The sequence below is a fragment of the Mycteria americana genome, chromosome 2 (assembly GCF_035582795.1).
Source record: "Mycteria americana isolate JAX WOST 10 ecotype Jacksonville Zoo and Gardens chromosome 2, USCA_MyAme_1.0, whole genome shotgun sequence".
Taxonomy (NCBI): Eukaryota; Metazoa; Chordata; class Aves; order Ciconiiformes; family Ciconiidae; genus Mycteria; species Mycteria americana.
Genome location: NC_134366.1, coordinates 42,808,601 through 42,825,665, shown reverse-complemented (window position 1 = coordinate 42,825,665; position 17,065 = coordinate 42,808,601). Strand labels below are relative to the sequence as shown.

Sequence of the window (17,065 nt, the reverse complement as noted above, 5' to 3'; positions counted from 1 at the left end):
AAACACAGAAACATTAAATACATTATCTGAAGCAAGTTATTACTTAAGCATTAAGCTAATGAGACAGTCAAAATACTGGAAAATTATAATCTCATCACAAATCAGATGACAATGTATCTCGGCTAATTAGCAGCAGAAAAGCAGTAATAAATTACTTGTATTTCTTGTTGTCCACTAAATAGGCTTTCAACATATTCTAAACAGTTCTAAATATGAAACCACTGCTTCTCACTAATAAAGAGTTATTAGAATACCAAATTTCTATTCTTTTAAAGCGTTTAGTCTTGGAAAGCTATATAAAAAAATAGCTTTTTCTAGGGGGGGGAGCAATGGATGTTTTCAGAACATATGGTAATAGCAGCATTTATCTAACATACCTAAAATATGTGCTGGTATCTAATAACTTAAGGCATAGAGACACTAGAGATATCACTTCCCAAGCACTTTGAGCCCAAACTCAAGTGCAGGTCCCCAAGGCAGCATGAACATTCACTCCAAGTTCAGGTCTAGGGTAAGGCTGGTAGCTCTGCTGTTCCCAGAGGAGGCACCACGTTTCTCATACCTCCCCAAACTGGGGGTTCTCAAATCAAATTACGACTAAACTTCTGCTCAGTCCAATGCTTGGAGATAATCCAGGGGGTTCATTTTCACCAGTTCTCTTATGTTTCATTGCACGGCTGCAGATTGGTGTGATGACCTGATTACCTCCTTGTTATTCCGTAATTCTATTTTTCAGACTTCCATGCTCATTTACTGCTTTTTATGTGATGATACAGAAAATGAGGCGGTAGTCTCTCAAGAGTTAAAAAACAGAGCAGAAGGACTGTTGCCTTTTGTGACATTCACCCACTGAAGAGCTGTGCTGCTACAGCTGAAAGCACTAAACAACTTCTTTTGGTGAAATTGGGGAAGGTGAATGAGTAAGAGTTGATGCTTGATCCTGATGCTGGGGAAAAAAGTATCTATGAATTTTTTTCAGACTCTACAGGGTAAATAAGCAGATCAGTGACACATACTACTTACACAGACAAAATATCATTTAGCCGAGGATGAGAATGGTCAGAGGAGGAACATGAGTATTAAAAAGCCTTTTGAAAGTGGTTGCGGTAGAGAAACAGCGAGAGAAAACATTTTCACTCTGTACCACATCTCACTTCTTTCGCTGTTCAGCTTCATGTCCTTTTTCACGGGAGCGCCTGCCACATGAGATGTGCTCACGAGGGGAAAGTCCCTAACCCGAGAAGATCCCTGCGTCACGACAGACAGAGACTGGTGAAAGAGGAACAAAGATGATGACTATTACTTTTCAGCAAAGCGAATGGAAACACTTTACGAGGTTGACTCAGGGCACTGACACACTTTCCAATGCAAGCATGCTCCTTCCCCCGCCACTTCCTATGCAGACTCACCCCCCCCGGACAACAATAAATAAGTCAAAATCAAACCCAGAAAACTGCTCAGTTATCAATTTAAAGTTGCAACTGCCTCCTGAAATTAATTAAAATAGCCAGACTTGCCACCCTTCTGCTTGTTAGTTCTGGGCCTCCCTCCCCTCTACCACAATTTTTCCTCAATTTGCTTTCTTTTCAGTCACTCCTAGTCCAAGCATCCCCAAGCCTCCAAAGTGGGTTTATTTTCCTTTTCTTCTTGCCATAGAGCTGATATACCCCAGAAGACTTTATTTGCATCTGTAAACGATAAAGACCCTTCAAAGGGTTAGCAGCGGATGGGGAATGAATGGTGGTTGGGGAACGCTGACGAGGTGAGCAGTGCTGAAAGCAGAGAAGCAATTGGAACAGATGATTCAACAGCATAGGAGAAAATACTTACTTGAGGCTTTTAAGCTGTGCTGGAAAGGGTACGGTTGCCCCCTGCAAAGGAGTTCCCTGGGGAACGGCTCATTGTACTAGCAGTGGGAAACATGAAGGCAGGGGAAGTATGAGCTCAGATGCAGAGACAATGAGCACAAGGCTCCTTCCAGAGTGACTCATCCAGCCTCTGGGACAGAGGAAACCGATCACTCCATAAATCAGCATCTTTTGCTAACTATCCAAGTGGTGGCACTTGGCGGCGGGGAAAGCAGCTGTTCACTGCTCCTAACAGCGCATGGGATGGTGCTGGGAAGCGGCAGTTAAGTAGAGGTTCGGGGGAGATGACAATTGGTGACAAGCCGGGAAGGAAATAGTACAATAGGATACTTAAAGGCCTTAATTTGCCTTTGCCTAAATAATAGGCAACTGGATCAAAGTAATATTCCAATAACACTAAGGTTCTGCTGGAGCAAAGGAAATTTTTTCAAACTTGTGGGCCACTGAACATTTTTCTTGTAAGCAAGAGTTCATTTTTACATAACTTATGTGCCAGTAATGCAGTTTTCTCATAACAAAGCCCTGTCTAATATTTAATAGAAAGGAGAGAGAGATTTTGGAAAAACATGCTTTTTCACACAGTTATTAGATTTTAGGTAATAAAATCACATGCAAACTAATTGGGAAAAAAACCCAGTATTTATTCCTCAGCTTTATTACTTTTAGCATGGTAATGCTTAGGAGTCCACAAGGAGGAATCCCTTTTCTCATGGGCATTGGTGTCATCTCCTGCCTTGAAAAGCTAAAGAGCTTCTACTCTTATGGAAGGCAAGTAACACACCAGAACACTGAATTAAGTGATGCACCAAATATTACATCAGTTTCACTATTAATTAATCACGGCCAATGATTTAAGAATAAGATTTTTTACCAGAAGTAGCTGCTTTCACAGCTTCTCTTTACAGCCTAGCAGTTACAGATGTCTCTTCTGAGCAGTTTCTCTCATTCCCCTCTAGCCCCAGAAGGATTAAAAAAAAAAAAAAAATCAGTTTTATTTTATACTGATTGTTTTTACTTATCATATTCTCAAAAATATCAAGGATACAACCTAAAGTAGCATAAAGTTTTTCAATTATATTAACCGAACAAATCTGATGTAGATAACTGAGCCTGGAAAGCTCACCTTAGATGCTGAGAATCAGACTGGGTCATCTGTAGCTTACCTATCACCTCCGGCTGCACGTAGACCCCTGCAACCCAGCTACGTGCGCAGCAGCTCTCAAAGAGGGCCAGGACTACTCACACTTGAAGTTCATTGCACCTACAACCATCAGGAGGACCCAGGTGTCAGCTGGACCTGCTCTATCCCTGATGATCTCATTTCACATGTGGGGAGCTGCAGCAAAGGACAAGTGGGTTTCCTACTACATCAAAAGTTTTGAGAAACAGAAATCCTCTCCCTCCTAGATTCTCACCAGGGGGCCATAAAAATAATTAAAAAAAAAAAAAAAGAGGTTAGTTTGCAAGCAATGGTCGTTCATGAAGAACTACATTCAGCCATTTCAGAGGTGACTAAACATTCTGAAAACCATTTAACTGGTTTTGTGTTGGAAAAAGGCAAAGAATGGCAGGCAAAAAAGAGAGACAAGCACTCCCTCTCCTCTCCTCTCCTCTCCTCTCCTCTCCTCTCCTCTCCTCTCCTCTCCTCTCCTCTCCTCTCCTCTCCTCTCCTCTCCTCTCCTCTCCTCTCCTCTCCTCTCCTCTCCTCTCCTCTCCTCTCCTCCCTTCCCCTCCCCTCCCTCTCCCTCTCCCTCTCCCTCTCCCTCTCCTCTTTCCCAGGAAATGCAATTTTCTTTAAAGAACTGGGATAATCTACCAAAACTGGAACTACTCCTTTAGAAACAGAAGCCTGTGGCTAATGAACCCAAGCCATTTTGGTTGAAATAGCCATATTTACAGATAAATAGACAACTGCTCACCGATGTCGCACCCCTGAAACCAAGAGAAACACTCCTAATCTGAACACTGAAATATCTAACTTTTTTCAGAAAAACTTTGTAAGACAGCCTTGTTTGAGAAAGAGAACTGTAACATCATTGTGAAATCTTTCTTGGGCGGGGAAAAATATTTCTTCAGCTTTGACAATCTGGAAAAACTCTAGCCATTATAGTAAGCACAAGATGAAAATGAAAAAATAACCCTGAAACAAACAATCTCACTTTTAGCCTTTCACACATTCTCAGTGTTTGAATTTCTCCTATCAAGAGCAGAACAGCCTTGAGAGGATGAGCAGCAGTGTCTGAAACCATGGAAACTGTAGTTTGCCTGTTTTTCTTAAGAGTTGGGCAACAGGCCCTGCCTGAAATCTAGTTTCCACAAGGTTTTGCAATTAGACAAATCAAGTATGAATGCAGCAAGTTAGGGACCAAAATAACATTTCATACTTCATCCTAAGAGTTTCTCAGTTATTATGAAAGCCTTTTCAGAACCACCCTTTGAGACTGAAATTACTGGGTTATCATCTGATTTTCTGATCAAGAGTGCTTGCAATTTAAAGAAAAGCAGGATAAAGAGCTGTACCGGTGTGACACAGGTACTTTGCAAGACAGAATTTATATACCTTCTTTTTTTGGTATTTGATGTCTTACTTGAAATAAAACTTTTATTGAGACATTATAGAGCAAGAATCCAGTTCTGTAGTTTGCCGGGAGAAAGACACATGCAGACTGATGGAAAAAGAGGAGCTATGGACAAAGCCTTTCAAGACAAAATCCTTCATGAATGTTGACTAGAATTTCCCCCTGCCACCCGTGCAGAAACTGGTTAGACGTTCAGAATGGGGTACGATAGAAAAGACATCAGCTATCAGACAACTGCTGCGGCAACCTACGTTTTTAGCACTCAAAACTGCAAATAAATACTGTATTACCTTTTGCCCAGTCCTTCAACTTCCTACTTTGAATTTTACAGAAGAGAGGACAAAGAGGAGAGAAGACATCAGTTATGACCTTCAGAGCACTACGATTTGTTGCACAGCCTCTTCTGCCCCTCTTTGTACCCTCTAACATGTAGCAGCTGGCAGAGGGTAAGCAGGATTCAGCTACAGAAACCAGAGAAGGAATTCCAGTTTCTGCTGCATTCACAGACCTGAAGTTCCTTCTTCACAGGCATAAAGACATTGCTGTGACACATTGTGCTGGTTTTGGCTGGAGTAGGGTTAATCATGTTCATAGCAGCTAGTATGGGGCTATGTTTTGGATCTGTGCTGGGAACAGTGCTGATAACACAGGGATGTTTTGGTTACTGCTGAGCAGGGCTTGCACAGAGTCAAGGCCTTTTCTGCTCCTCACCCCACCCCACCAGCGAGGAGGCTGGGGGTGCACAAGAAGCTGGGAGGGGACACGGCTGGGACAGCTGACCCCAATGACCGAAGGGATGTCCCACACCATATGGCGTCATGCTCAGCATGTACAGCTGGGGGAAGAAGAAGGAAGGGGGGGACGTTCGGAGTGATGGCGTTTGTCTTCCCAAGTAACCGTTACGCGTGATGGAGCCCTGCTTTCCTGGAGATGGCTGAACACCTGCCTGCCCATGGGAAGCAGTGAATGAATTCCTTGCTTTGCTTTGCTTGCTGTATCCCCTCCCAACTTGTTGTGCACCCCCAGCCTACTCGCTGGTGGGGTGGTGTGAGGAGCAGAAAAGGCCTTGACTCCGTGTAAGCAGTGATCAGCAATAATGAAAACATCCCTCTATTATCAACACGGTTTTCAGCACAAATCCAAAACAGCCCCACACTAGCGGCTATAAAGAAAATTAAGTCTACCCCAGCCAAAACCAGCACACACGTATACAAGACTCACCGGTGTAAGTGCGCTGACATTGTCAGGCTGAACAATTTCACCTCTTTGCCTCTGTTTCTTCATACTTTGCAGCTTTTTAATATAAGGACTGTTCTTTTGTTTCTAATTGTACCTGAAGCTTACTAGTCCGTCGTAGGCCCAGTAAGCACTCCACTGTAATAAGAATGGATAGCAGGAGAAAAGATCAGCTGGCCACTTCCTAATACTGTATGACTCTGCTAATGCCTTGAAACTCACGTTTTTGTGGATGGTACTGCAGTTTCTTTCGCTCTGAAGAACAGGAGTCATGCGGATGTGTAATTTGCTGACCCACTAGATCCAATGCGTGGGTCCATAAAAAGGAAAGTTGTAAACTGGACACCCAAAACTACAAGGCAGCAGAGTAGCGTTATGGCCTTTCTCTTAATAACATAACTACTCTGCTCTTCCCCCATGGATGTAAGTCACACAAGAAGGTATCTGTTGCCATTAATTAGCCCCAAGATGAAGTATCATTGCCTTGCATTTCCAATACTATGGAAAGTCTTCTATGGATAACTTTTACTAATCCCTAAGTAAATTTGTAGCAAAAGAAGGAAACTATATTTGAGGTTTATGAATATGAAGTTATTGCTTCACTAAGGGCAAAAGCCAGAAGAACAAAGCTGGCATTTTGCTGAAGTACAAATGAATAAAGACGACTTTTTAAGAAGCTCTGCATGAGCGAGATTATAAGCATTACAAATTTGAAGGTTTACTTTGAATCATGGTAAAGTGCAACAGAACGCAGATCTACTGAAGAGAAAAAAGTGCACAAGCCAAACATAAACATAATCACCACACTTATTCCTAAAACCGTTTATTTTTATAACATATGTACGGCAGTTGTGCTTATCTGTAAAACTGCTTATGCATAACTTAAAAATTTATGCAAAAGGTATTACTATATCAGCACTGGATAAAGGAATTCTTGGATTCTCTAACTTGTTCATTAGAGAGGTGCATCTCATCTCTCCTAGAACAGGGGCAACAGCCATTAAATCTTAGCACAGACACCCCCCTTGTCAGGTAGAAACATACTGGAAAAATACTCAGCTGAAGACTAGGAAAACCAAGTTTGAAGTCAGGTATGAGAAACTGAGTTTCAGACCATAGCGAGTGAAAGCAACAAAGAAAACACCACCTCCCCTCTTCCAGCATTTTTACTGCTGCCCCTTCACTCAGAACTTTTAGAAGATGCAGCAGTGATATAGGACATTTCTTTTCATGTATATACCTTAGAGTCAGCTTAATAGACCTTCTGATCTACTAGAATAAATAGGTTGCAATTTAGTAAAGATGTCAGTTAAGATTCACAGTTCCCTTACATTCCTTAGCTGACCGGACCTTAAGTGCAAAACTTTGGAGTTTTCACTTTTACTCCCCAAAAGCTTAACAGACAAGGTGAAGAACATGCTTGGTTTCTCTTTTCTTTTAAATAAAGCAACATCTTCAGGAGGAAAACTGTTCACAGGCTCAAAATATCAGCAAAGATCCAGGAACAACGAGAGAGACTTGCATTCAAACACTGACCTACTTCCTATTATAGCTTTCCTCATAGCTGAAGAACACACAGTGCTTCTTTAGTAGAAGTGAAATGCTGTGGCATATGCTTCTGTAGACAAATAAAATGCTCACAAGCAATGCAGTAAACTGAGCCACGCCACTTCTTCCTCCTGTGACAGCCCTTTAAACATCGGTATTCCATTATTCACTGGGATAATGACTGAATACTTTATAAATGGGACAGAAAGTCAATTATTCTACACATTCACCATCACAAGCAAGAGTGTAAGATCAATGTGCCTATAACCTATTTTGTAAATACTTTAACAAAAAACAAACAAGAGAATTAAGCTTGTAGTTTCTTAACACTTTCCAGAGCTGCTAATGTATGTACTGCAACTCACAGAGGCTATTTATAGAGGCGAGCTTCTGCACAGCATTGTTAGAAAATTGTTTTTATTAACCCTCAGATACCATGCTTGTTGAAGCCCTGAGGATGTGTTACAATTAATAATTGGTGTGAAATTTGAATTTCAACAGTGTTTTTTATTACCCGGACATAAAATGCCAGTTGACACTTTGCGATTAAGATGAAACACTAAGTATTATTTGATTAAAATCAACAAAAGAGCCTAAATACCTAATACCCCAGTGCTGAACGCAACATGTCTCCCAGTCACTGGGATGTGCAGCAGGCATCCTTGTTGAGAAACCTGCACAGCGTGGCTGTGACCTGCAAACATGCAAATTTAAAAGATCAGGATTTATTTTGAAGCAAAGTAGTATAGGTTTAATATTAAATACCTTTTCCTTCAGCAGTTTGGAAATGAACACAATTGCTAGCACTCACTGCCTCAGCTTTCATTTGCAAAAATAAAATGTTTGGGTTTTTTTGTGAAGCAGAGTGTACCTTAGTTGTGCTATGAAAAATAACACAAATTATATGGAGATCCGTTTGATGGTTTATTCTAATTATTACAGTAAAACATGTTTATTGTTTTGTTGCCTATATACAACACATTAAATCTACTTACAGTTGCTAAATTTAGGATTATCCCTAGATGGGTATACTAAGCCTGAAAATAAAATGACTCTAGAATATGCTACCAAATCTCTTTAAATAACTGAAATATACATTCATTATTACACTGTTCCAATGGATAACTCCTCTATTTTAAATAAATTAATTAATAAAATATAGACATAATGTTTAGGGGTACAACTATTAAATCTAAGTAAAGAGACCTTACCAACAGTTTCTTTCTGCAAATTCACACCAGCCTTTTAAAGTTAGACAGAGCATAGTTAAATGTATTTAGTAAAGAAACATTCCAGATAGAGGTTTTTTGTTAGCCTTCTAAAAATATTCTGTGCTAAATATTTTTGCCATACACTTAAATTTCACTGGGAATGCTTTTAAGCAATTTCCTCGCGATGCATTGCCTGAAAATACAGTATAGTACAGTAAAAATACTGTCTAAATAATATGGAATATTTAGGAAATTTCATTGAATATTTCAACAGTTCATAAAAATCTGCAATAGCATTTTCTGCTGTACCTTGCTAAACCTGCACTTCGTCTTGCATGTTAAAAAACAAAAGGTAGCACTGAATTCCAATAAAAGTCCTCAATAATTAAGGGAAGACAGATAAACAAATGCTTTTGAAAATAGTTTAAGAAATAAAAAAGACTAAAACAACAGTTATGCAAAAATTTAATTGAAATATTATTCAAATTCTTGAATATGAAAGATATTCCAACAATTACTGAAAGATATTCCAACAATTCTGGGCATAGTATATTTTCTCCAATATGAACACTCCTGTCTAATGGTGAGGCTATACACAAGTTTCTTTTGCAAAGATTACCAGAAGCTATCGGAGTGGATTATTGATATATTAGCTTTCTCATACGGAAGCACAAGTAGAACCCAAGTATGAAAATCTGTCACAAGAGCATATGAAATCCCAGACTATATTAATGATTCTATGCTCCGATACCAATAATTAGAAGTGAGAATTTGCAGAACCTACTGCTTGATCAGCACAGGTAATTAATTATAATTAGAGAAGTATACTTAAAAAGCATTGGTGACAATGACTAGGTAATTTGTAGTTATACTCTCAGATCTTAATTAATAATTTGAACTTCAACTATGTCTGCTTCAATAGTCGCTAGCTGCAACCGTTATATGATAAGGTTTGGGAAAGAGGAGCAGGCAGTTTGCACCTGTAAAATCTAGCCCCCGCTGAGACCGTGCCGACGCACGCTGGAGCAAGTCCTCTTTTGCACACTAGGGTTTAGCCCAGAACAAATAGCCCTGGCTTAGCTGGCTACTAACCTGCAAACTGAATCCCAAAATAGGCAGGCCCAAGTATACCATTAATGTCTTTGTCGCAATGTAGCGGTATTTCGAAAGCCTGCACCTAAACATGTCTGTATAAAAAGGAAGATAGAATCTGCTTTAGAAACTCAAGTGTAGTGGTATAAATCAAAAGTTAATAGAAGCAGATAATTCAGCCCTTTTTACACTCAGAAGCATTTGAGAAGGTGAAAATATAATCTGTTCGAGAAATATTTAGTTTAGTTTGGTTTTAAAAACACCCACAGGGAAACTGATGATAACAAGCAAGAACAAGTTATAACTGAGTAGATGCAGATTGCATTAGAGAAACAGATTCACTATGTGCAAATATTGTAGGTGGTTGTAGATTGGTATTTAGGAAATGAGCCTTTTTAGGTTTCGCATTCCAAATGTTTTATGTGGGTTTTTTCAACTAGTCAATACATTTGCTGTAACAACTTAGCATCTTATTGTTGCTTTATAACTAACAAATAACGACACTGTGTTTTGGGGACAAATACGCACAGGCATATGATAGTATGATTCATGTGAGGACCAGAGAATAACTGAGAATCATTGGTATCTGTAACTATTCTGGTGGCCCTCGTGGGTTTGGAAGCTACTCAGGAAAATTTAAAGTTGGAGGAGTCCATCAGCATCATGTTGTAAAAGAGCTATAATTTCTATAACAAAATCAGTCAGAGGCCAATTCCAAGTGGAGTAATTCCAATCCAAAATGAGTAAGGAGTCAAGCTGCTGGTGATGCAACTTGTGATGGCCAGAAGAACTGAATTTATACGTCTGAGTAGAAAAGATGTTTTCACACTATGTGTTTTCCTTTAAGCATGACAATATTATTTATTCAATTTTTAGAGGTACGTAACTTGGACTTGACCCCAGTCTGAAATTAGAAAAGAAAAAAAGAAATCTATATCTATCAGTTCACTTTTAAAGGGTAGATATTGCTGATTCTACAACTACCATAGTCAATGTTATAATGATTATAAATCTCAATGGAATAGTCTGACCATTATTATTGTTTCAAAGGAAATTTAATAGCAGCAGTAGCCATGTAGAAAACCATGACTCCAGGAATAAAGTAAGATAAACAATTCTTATTTTTTAGACTTGAACTTTATTTTTATATACCTGGCTTGAAATATCGTAGCTATGTTATAATCTTTGACACCCTGTCTCGTGAAAGCACCTCTCTTTCTGAATTCTGACGACAGGAGATGAGATGGTGTCTAACAGAATCCAACGCCACATCAGCTAAGAACTCCACTTTTACAGCTCCTTGCTTTTATGGAGAAGTAGTGAGAGCAAGCTTTAAATGTTAAGCATCAGCATCCAAAAATAAATGCTCATCTATTCAGAAACAACAACCAAAAAAAGCTTTAAAAAGAAAAATCATTTAAGGGTTTATTTTTAAACAGTTATTTTTAAAGTGATCAGCCTTGACATCAGAACATTCTGCTGTCATCATAAGAAAAGGGAGTTTAATTCTGAGGGATCAAGCTGCTTGCTTTACTTTGAGTTTCATAATTCTTCCTTTCCAAACTTAACAAAAGCTACCAGAGTGTAACTGCTCAGCAGTAATTGACTTAAACATCTCGAGAAAATAACAATTAAAAAGGTACAAAGGGTTCCCCGCTGTACAAATACATTAAAGTAGGTAAATATGAATTCTGAATAAATGAATTTTTAATACATTCACTCTTTGAAAAGAACTCTTTTATTCTATATACACAAGCGTCACAAACTGTTTATGAAAACAACTGTTTTGAAAAGTAAATAAGACACTGGCAAAGAGTGTGTTGTGTCCTACTTCTGTGGCTGATCTAATAGTCGATAATTCACTTCTGTACTTTGTGGTTTCACTCCTTTAGCTCAAGTATTACAGTGGGTGGATTGAAGGGTCACGTTCAGGGAGACATTGTATTCCGATAACTTATTTCAATGTTCATAATACCCAAAGTGGAAATACTGATGGACAATAGCACGTGATGACATATGGCAACCATGGGAGGGAAGTTTAACAAAGCAGGACGTGCCATAAGGAAATCTGGCTTCAATTTCTGGCTCTGATACAGCTTTTCTTTATGTGACAAATCATTTCATCTGTCTAAATTGCTTTTCCCACAATTTAAATGGGATAATATTTGTTTACTTTTGCAGACGCTGTGAGAATTAATTTATTCATACTTGGGAAAGCATTTCAAATTTGTAAAATGGGAGCCTCTGCTGGACCTTAGCATAAAGTTGACCTGTAGACTGGGAACACTTCCCATCAACAGCAAGCAGTCAGGCTCAGATGTGTTTACTGCAATTTGAAACCCCTTTCATGCAACTTCTGCCACAACTGTTCACAGAAAATGTTTATGCCTGGCACACTGGCATTAGCAGTCTTAATTATACCAGTCTTATATGTGAACACACAAGAACAGTAACCAAATTAAATTTATTGCACTACAACTGGATTAAATATATGGCACCTTCATGGTCACTAGGACAAATATAACAGGTCTTTTTAACATCTGGAGTATTTCTCATTCTACCACCTATTCCTACTTCATCCCCACAGTCCCAGAGCTCCTTTTTCACTTGCTTGGTAAAGACTTAAGGCTCAGGTATAACTGCCCCAACCTGTGGTACCCACCACCACCCCCAGTAGTCTGAGTATAAGCTATGAGTAGTAAAATGTAAAAATACACATAACACTTTAAAACTCTTCAGATCAAGGCTAAAGAGATTAAGGAAAAAATATATAAAGATATATTTGTGGCACGTTGTGGAAGCAGAACCTGAGAACTCTCCTGAATCATTGTCAGAAAAAACTGTCTCAGCAAATTCACTGAGTAGACCATGAAGGTTCCCTACATGCATATCCCATCAACCAAAAGGAAGATGGATTTGCTCATTAAATCATAAATAAGTTATCAGCAACTGAGCTCTCAAGAAAACACAAATTAAAATGATGACCTCTGAAACTCCAAATATACCTAGTTTAACAGCTGCTAAAGAGCAGGAAACATACAAAGAGGCTTACTGTCAAGCAGGCAAAATTACAGAATCTAATAGTGTGAATGGCCAAACCAATTCTCCTGATATCACAGTTAGGTGCTGCTAAAATCATAGAATCATAGAATCGTTTAGGTCGGAAAAGACCTTTAAGATCATCAGGTCCAACCGTTAACCTAGCACTGCCAAGTCCACCACTAAACCATGTCCCTAGGCACCACATCTACACCACCCCCAGGGATGGCGACTCAACCACTTCCCTGGGCAGCCTGTTCCAATGCTTGACAACCCTTTCGGTGAAGAAATTTTTCCTAATATCCAATCTAAACCTCCCAAGGGCAACTTGAGGCCATTTCCTCTTGTCCTATTGCTTATTACTTGGGAGAAGAGACTGACACCCACCTCGCTACAACCTTATTTCAGGTAGTTGTAGAGAGTGATAAAAGAGACAGTTTAATCCTAGATTAATTTTTATTCCAAATAATTGGAAGAAGGCTCTTGATAACAGTCTTGCATTCCTGGCAAGAATCCAGATGGTCGCAGGTAAAGTATTTATCATTCACACGGCACTTCCACTATCTATTTAGAAGAAAGCATGACTATTTTAATCGACTGAGATTGTATTTCTATACCAGCAGTATTATATTCACTTAGCTTAGAAGCTGAAACTAATACAAGTTGGTATGATTTAAGAAGGAACCATATGTTCTCTTTGTAAAAAAAAAAAAACAAACTAAAAATCTAAATATTTATAATTACAGTGTTTAAAGAAAACAACTAATTTTGACAACAAACAAACAAAATTGAATCCCAACCGAAATTTCAAATTCTTTTTTTCTCTACAATCAGATACTTTTAGAAAAAGTGAGATAATTCAAATCAGTTTACTCATATTTCATTATCTTGAAAGACTTTGCTTTTGCCACAGCATGTATGCGGACAGATGAACTTGTGTTCCCTACTTGTTTATCTGCCTAAATCCACAAATGAAGACTAAGGAAAAGAAATAGCCACAGTTCCAGTGTGCATGAGTTCTAGCCAGTTTGCCATGAAACGTGGGTTCAAAACTGTCGCTGCTATTCCCTGTTCTCCCTAAAATAGTAAATGGTAAGAGGTGTCAAAAGAACAAAGTGCTCACTGAAAAAAGGCCAGCTCTGGTGCAAATCCAATGCTGTTAAATTATGGAGTGGCAGTAATGAAGTACAGATTGTCACCTGCTGCTGTTTTATCCTCAAAAACTGAAAACAACAATTAATTAATTCTAAATTAGAAACGGATGTTCCAGTCACTGATCGGTTGCAAATATACACAGCACAGAAAAGGCAAAGCAAAAACATCAGCACAAGATGGGATCCTACAAGTTGCTGCTGCTTCAGGAAGACAATGGTGTTTCTTCAGAAGGAAACAATGGTCATGAGCAGCAGAGGTGTCACAAGATGTGCACTAACAGTGTAACTGCTGGTCAGGACTGAAGGACAAAAAAATAATCAACCCTTTCTACAAACTTCAGAAGAGAGGGAGATACAGAATGCTCAGCAGGACAGTTTGCCTGAAAAGGTCTAGACCATTGAGCCCCAACAGAGACCATGATGATGGCTGTATCTATTTATCTTTTCTGTCTACAATGAAGACCTACAAATCCAACACCGAGCATTCCCTATGCTGCTCCTTTGTTCGTTTGGTTAAAAAATATTTTGAATTCTGTGTTATACTAATGGTGGTTTTTAATTAGTATTTTATGCCTGAGTGGGGGTACTATACCTGTAAGGTGCGCCGGTTGAAACCCTGTTTCTTGTGCAGCAGCTGGTGGCACAAAGTCCTTCAGAGTTCAGACAACCAAGGAAGCAGACCTCTGTGAGATGTCCTGCTCTGAAATATCACTAAATAACTCTAATACTGCCATAATGAAAAGATAATTTCACATCTAACTATCCTCAAAATATTATTTTTTAAATGTCTCTATATGATTACCTTCAGCTAAGAGCACTAAAATTCTGAAGAAAAGAAGAAATCTTTGGCTGTGTATTTATTAAGCTTACAAAATGTGATGGGACAACCTTTATCCAAAGGATGATGTTGGATATCCTTCACTGTGCTGTGAAGCAGCAGCAGCAGAGTAGCTTACCATATACCTTGAATTTAACCTGCATACACTCATTCCATAGGGAAATACACCTAAGGGATCCATATAATGATGGAAGTGAGCCAGGGCCTGATCATAAGAGCTGGGAGAGGATTCAGTTTAAGGAGCACACTCTCATTCAGTCTCTGTCCTCCCTTTCCATTATGTTTTCTATGGCTTTTCTCTATCATCAGTCCAAGTTATTGCCAGGGAATAATAAGAAAATAGAAGGACCTAAAAATCCTACAGCTGATGTTCTCCTCCCTTGGATTCTGAACAGAGCAAGAGATTCTCATTTTAATTCGGTGAAGTAGAATTTATATAAAACTTCAAACACTTAAGAGTTATTTGACCACATCAAATGCTTAACCTGCACCTAACAGAAAAAGTCCAAAGCACAGTCTTGGTATTACGAAGTGGAGTAATTTAGAGAAAGTACTAGAAGCCTGTGACATTCTGGAGAGGTTTTTTAGGATGTGGCAATGCCAGGTAGCAGGGATTAACCTCCAGATTTTCCTCATTAAATCACCTGCTTTTGGAAATTCTATCATTTACAGAGCTCTGTCACCTAGTAAACTCCCCCACTGTAAGCTCGAAAGAAACCCTAGATGATTTAGAAAATTTTAATTCTTTCTAAAAATTTCCAGATCCTTAGCAACTCATTAATGGATTTAAGTTGTCCTTAGTTTTAAGGGTTGTGCACGCTGGTGATTTATGTTTTGTAACAGTGAAGAAAAATAAGATAAATGCACTATCATTTTGTTACTTTCCTTCCTTAGGGTATATCCATCCGAAAAAGACCATATTGATGGATTTTTCCTTGTTTCTTAATGTAAAATTCTTCAACTGTTTTCTCTGAAAATAATACCAATACATCAGCAGCCAAGCTCTTCTGCACAACCTAGATGCAACAAATCCTTATATAGGCAATATAGGGGAAGAAAAAAATCAGGGAAAGATTTCAGTTTTAAGCTTTTGTTGATTACAACAGATGACAAAGTTTTGAATCAGTACAAAAATAGTAGCTATGCCTTGGTTTGTTAGAACAACAAACTCCTGAACAATGATATGTTTTCCGAGTGCCTGAGCTAGTGATACCATCAGCTGAGAATCTGATGACTCAGAACACTGTCAATTTTGTTTGCCGACATTGTTAAGCTCAGTACCCTGTGTCACAACTTCTGAGTAGTTTATCTACAGTAAGCCCAAAGAATGCGAACTTTATTATTCAAAATTAGTTGCTATGCCTAAATATTTAGGAAGACACGTCAAGTTTCAAACACACTGGAGTATTTCTCATAATTTAAAATCAACCCTACAGCTGGAGGCAATATAAATTCACTACCTGGAGGAGAATTAACTTGCATGAAAGACATCTTATGTCATACCCAATGCAGTGGGTCTGGGCTGACCCATCTGAGCAACTGCTGCCTTGTCCCGAACGCAGCTGCTGAACAGGCTCTGCCGGCCGCAGCGGAGCGAAGAGAGGGAGCCCAGCTGCCCCGCTGCCTCGCAGAGTGCCGCGACCGCCCCTGAAAACCACCGCCGGCTTACGGCACGTGCTTCCCTGCAAGGAGTTGTTTCTTACCTCACCCACATAGCCAGCCCAGCAGAAGGCCAGTGCAGAATCTGGGAAGCAAAAAGCATTGCCCCCTCCTCCTTCCCAGTCAGGCCACAGGAAAAATTATTCTCCCTTAGGTCATCAGAGAGGATGGATAAAAACCGAGACACTTTCCTCCCACAGCACGCCGGGTTCTGCCCACTGCTGCGTTTCAGCACTGTTCTCTGCACTGCTCGGCTAGCCTTCCTTGTTGGGGTCTTCGGTGTAACTCGCATTCCTTTTATATTTTGTGCAAAAAGTAAGGCAAAACGTGGCAGAGAAAGTATATCAAAATACACTTTGTTGTCTCTCAACCTTTTGGTAAGGGAAGTATGTTCAACCCTCAGGCTGCAAACCACGAGCATCACTGTAATATATGCTTCACTGATACATGTGATAACATTCTCCCTATGCATCACTTTTTATTGTAGCTGGGGAAGGGAAGAGGAGGAAGCTAAAGAAATCCATTTAAAAAAATTGCATATTTCTTTTAGCTGCTGATTTTCCTGACAATTACTAATGAAATACTTCACGGTCCTGTTCTTTTTATGTAAAATATACTCCCAAATACAATCTCTTTCTTCTTCAGCCTTCTCATTTATTTTATACACATGGACAATTATACACTTACATCTTCCTGGTACCTCACCATTTTCTCTATCAGACCAATTTATGGTGAAAAGTAAGGTTGTTGAGATAACAGGGATGGGGAAGATGGACAGATGAGTATGAATTGTATATCCACCCTTTCACACATTCCTCCACATCCCCCCAATCTCCCTCTC

The 17,065-nt window shown here is 39.3% G+C and overlaps 1 protein-coding gene across 2 annotated transcripts in view; it reads right to left on the bottom strand.

Moving 5' to 3' along the window:
• The window catches only part of LOC142405555 (ubiquitin-conjugating enzyme E2 E2), a 224,549-nt gene that overhangs the window by 138,817 nt on the left and 68,667 nt on the right, over positions 1-17,065 (bottom strand). The gene's annotated exons all lie outside the window — the stretch shown is intronic.